This window comes from Trifolium pratense, linkage group LG1, assembly GCF_020283565.1.
Source record: "Trifolium pratense cultivar HEN17-A07 linkage group LG1, ARS_RC_1.1, whole genome shotgun sequence".
Lineage (NCBI taxonomy): Eukaryota > Viridiplantae > Streptophyta > Magnoliopsida > Fabales > Fabaceae > Trifolium > Trifolium pratense.
Genome location: NC_060059.1, coordinates 30,297,564 through 30,301,837, shown reverse-complemented (window position 1 = coordinate 30,301,837; position 4,274 = coordinate 30,297,564).

Below are 4,274 nucleotides of genomic sequence, written 5' to 3'. Positions count from 1 at the left end.
CCTTATTACGACATTGATTTTCCAAGGGATCATCGAAGTCCAACTGGTAGATTTTCCAAAGGAAAAACAATAATAGATTTTCTAGGTAACCTACTTCCATTGGAGAAGTCGTTTACTGGGAAATTCTATAATTATTTTCCCGTTAGAAAATATGCAGTAGGACTTGGATGATCCCCTAGAAAGCCAATGTCGTAAGGTATAAAGTTGGCGTTTGCTATAGAGTGAAGCTTGTTGTTATTCCCGTTTTCCACTAATGAATCTCCCAACACAAATATCGCATACAATAATGGCTCCCTCGGCGAACAATATGCACAGACAGTTATTAAAAGCGTGCTTCATAGTGCCAAAAGAAATGACTATCAAAGCATTTCGTTTTAATTTTGTTTTCTCAAAATTGATGTCAGTTTAGTTTTTGTCCTACAATGAGTTTGACCAATCCAAACAGGTGTGTGTGTATATATATATATATATATATATATATATATATATATATATATATATATGTGCCTAACATGATGCCAAATAGATACCTAACATGATTTATATTAACTATATATTAACTTAATTTTATATGTGAACAGGGACGGATCCAGACGTTCAATATCAGTGTGGCTAAACATAAAAGAAATTTTGCAAACTGGGTTACTTGTTTGTCCTGATTCCTAAAACAATTTTTGTCTCTTATTAGAAGAATGTATGAAATTAACAAGCATATTGATCTTACAGAAAAAACCACTAACATCTTTGTAAGTCTTAGCACAAGCAATAGGTGTCAATTGAAGTTGATGGGCAAAACCATGCACATAATAAGATGGATTCTCATTTTGGATTAATGTTCTAAAACCACCAAACTTACCTCGCATATTGCTAGCTCCGTCATACACTTGCCCCCTAATACTAGACAAACTCAAGCCACTAATAAACAACAACTTCTCAAATGTCTCCTTAATAAGTGACTTAACACTTGTTTCTTTAACACTTACAATGCCAATAAGCTAATTCAGTGAGGTCAGTGAGGTCTAGTGCAACTCATATCAATTCCTTAGAATTGTTCTATTCTATATTCTTAACAAATTGGGGCTCTTTAGTTGTGATTTTAAATTGAGTAAAGTCAATTTATTTTCCCGTTATTACTGTGATGCCTATGTTCTTTTATTGTTGAACTCGTGGTAAGGAAACATTACAACACTTGCATAATATAGCAGGACACCATCCAAACAAATAACCATATCATCAAACACCAAGGCAGACTATCAAAGCTAGAGGAACAAATTCAAGGTATATTAACAATACAAAGTAATGCAATCATACAATAACCTACTGAACATAACAGATCAAAATCACAACTAAATAACTATTGTTCTTCACACCAATTGATTATAAAGGTACCCATTTATGAGAAATTGAGAAAATTGAAATTTTAACAAATTGAGGTTTTTGGATTCAGCTGAAAAAGGAGAAAAGAATAGGAGAAAATTGGAATACTCACTTTACCTTAGATTTTCAAACACACCTATAAGCTTACAATTGGTAGAAAATTGAAGATTGAGGATTGAGGTAGAAACTTCTGATCTTGCTTATTTGAGAATTTGAAGAGGAAGAGAGAAAGAATATGTGATTGTTTGAGGTTAACAATTCTGTACTTTTTTCTTTCTTTTCAATATATAAAAAAAATTGGAAAAATCTGGTGTGGCTAAAGCCACACTCAGCCTCTACATGTGTCCGTCCCTGTATGTGAAGCATGTTTTTGATAACTATCTCTGCATATGATTCGTCGAGGTAGCCATTATTTTCTGTGTGTTTATGTTTGAAGATTCATTAGTGGACAGCGGAAATAACAACAAGCTTCACTCAATAGCAAAGGCCAATTATATGCTTTATTACGACATTGATTTTCCAAGGGATCATCCAAATCCAACCGAAGATTTTCTAACGGCAAAACAATCATAGATTTTCTAGGTAACCTAATTCCATTGGAGAAGCAGTTTAATGAGAAAATCTATAATTGTTTTGCCGTAAGAAAATCTGCCAGTATGACTTGGGTGATCTTCTAGAAATCAATGTCGTAAGGCATATTGTTGGCTTTTGCTATAGAGTGAAGCATGTTGTTATTCCCGTTGTACACTAATGACTGTCTAAACACAAACATCAGGGCCGGCCCAACACTATACGAGGCCTAAAGCAAATTTCAAATTGAGGCCTTTTATATATTAATAAAAAAATATTATTATAATATTTATTTAAATTTTATTTTTCGAGCTTTTTGAGATGCAAAATCATTTATTAAACTATTATAATCAATTTGAGTTAACATTTCTTTTTCAATGGATAATAACGCCAATCCATTTAATCTTTGTTGAGACATTGTTGATCTTAGATAAGATTTTATTAATTTTAATTTTGAAAAACTTCTTTCTGCTGAAGCAACAATTACAGGAATAGTTAACATTATTCTATAAGCGACAAATGCATTTTGAAAGGAGTTCAGTCTTATTATATAGTTAAGTATATCAATTGGTGTATCATTTTCAACATGTATGATTTCTCTTAGTATTTTTAATTCTGAAAATAAGTCTAATCCATCAATATCAGAGTTGTCGTTATGTTTTAACGAACATTCAATGTTTTAACTTGTTCGTCAACTATATCTTCTCGGTTTACATTTTCAGCTTGGTTTACACTATTAACTTGTCCAGTCACCGAACAATCACCGATATTTTCATTTTTACTTTTTTTAACAAATTTTAATAAAGCCCCCTTTTGTGATTCAATCAAAGCTTCAACTTTTCTCTTTTTTAGGAGTTTTGAATAGCCCGATTCATATTTTCGAGTTGACATTTATAGATTTTAAAATAAGTAAACAATTAACAACTCAATCAAAGATTAAACAAACAGGCTAAAGCAAATAACTTGTTTACCTACAACTACAATAGACTAAACAAATATATTAAAGAAAATAAAAGAGATTAAAAGAAAGAAGGAACCTGTTTGTAGAAATTTTTGTTGCCGACAGAATCACAGAAAACACAGAAACAACAATAAATTTGCAGAAATTGAAGAAGTGCAGAACCAGAATTGCAGAATTGAAGCCTTGAAGTATCACACCAGAACTAGAATTGCAGAATTGAAGCCTTGAAGTATCACAACAGAATTAGAATTGCAGAATTGAAGTATCACAACAGAACTAGAATTGCAGAATTGCAGAAATTGAAAAGCCTTTAAGAACTGAGTTCGTATAAATTTGCAGAATTGTTGGAAGAGAGTTGAAGAACCTTGGTGAAAGTTGGAAGACATCTCCTTCTTTTAAAGTGAAAGTTTGATGGGAAAATTAAATGATATGAGATTTTTTTGGAGAAATTGATGCAATAGAGACGTTAGTGAGTAATTGTGGAAGAAGAAGAGTTTCTAGAGCCAAGAAAAGCGGCCAAAATTTGAAACGATGGAAGTCACGCGTGCGTTAGGTTTCTCTCCTTCCTTTTCACACGCGTGCAACTTATTACTCCTATTTTGGAGGCTTTTTTTTTTTTGAGGCCTTGTTAAAATAAAAAATATATATGGGGCCTAAAGCCCTAGCATTGGCAGCTTGGCCCAATGGCCGGCCCTGACAAACATCCCTTGACGAATCATATGTACCGACAGTTATCAAATGCATGACTCATAGTGCCAAAGAAACCACTAACAAGCATTCCATTTTAATTTTGGTTTCTCAAAATTGATGTAAGTTTTACTTTAAGTCCTTTAATGAGCCTGATCAAACCCATCATGTATTTATATGCCTAAGATGAAGACAAACAGATATATAATGTGATTTATATTAACTATTTACTCAACCAAATTAATTTTATAGGTGATTAAATAAGTTTCACAATAATAGCAACCATTGAGTGCTATAAATAAAATTTGTTGCTACAATTGTTAAATGCACCTCTTAATGAATTAGGACAGACTTTTTTTGTTTTCCTAAAACGTTTTTAAAAAAAAAACAAAATTTCAAAACAAAAAATCTGAAAACTGCATTAATTGAGAGTTTCATTCTGGTAGCATATCAAAAAATTATTTTTAAATATAAACAATGAAAAAAAAAATTAGAAAAAAATCCAACGATTCTCAAAAGAGTTTCGAGAAACAGAAAAAAAAAAACAACAAAAAAAAACTTTGTAAAGAATACGGTAAAAAGTCAGAGAATCTCACCTTTATGTCCTTTCATTTTGAGATGAGTTCAATGAGTTGTTGTGAGTTAAATTAGTTGTTTCTCTGAATATTATTCATCGATT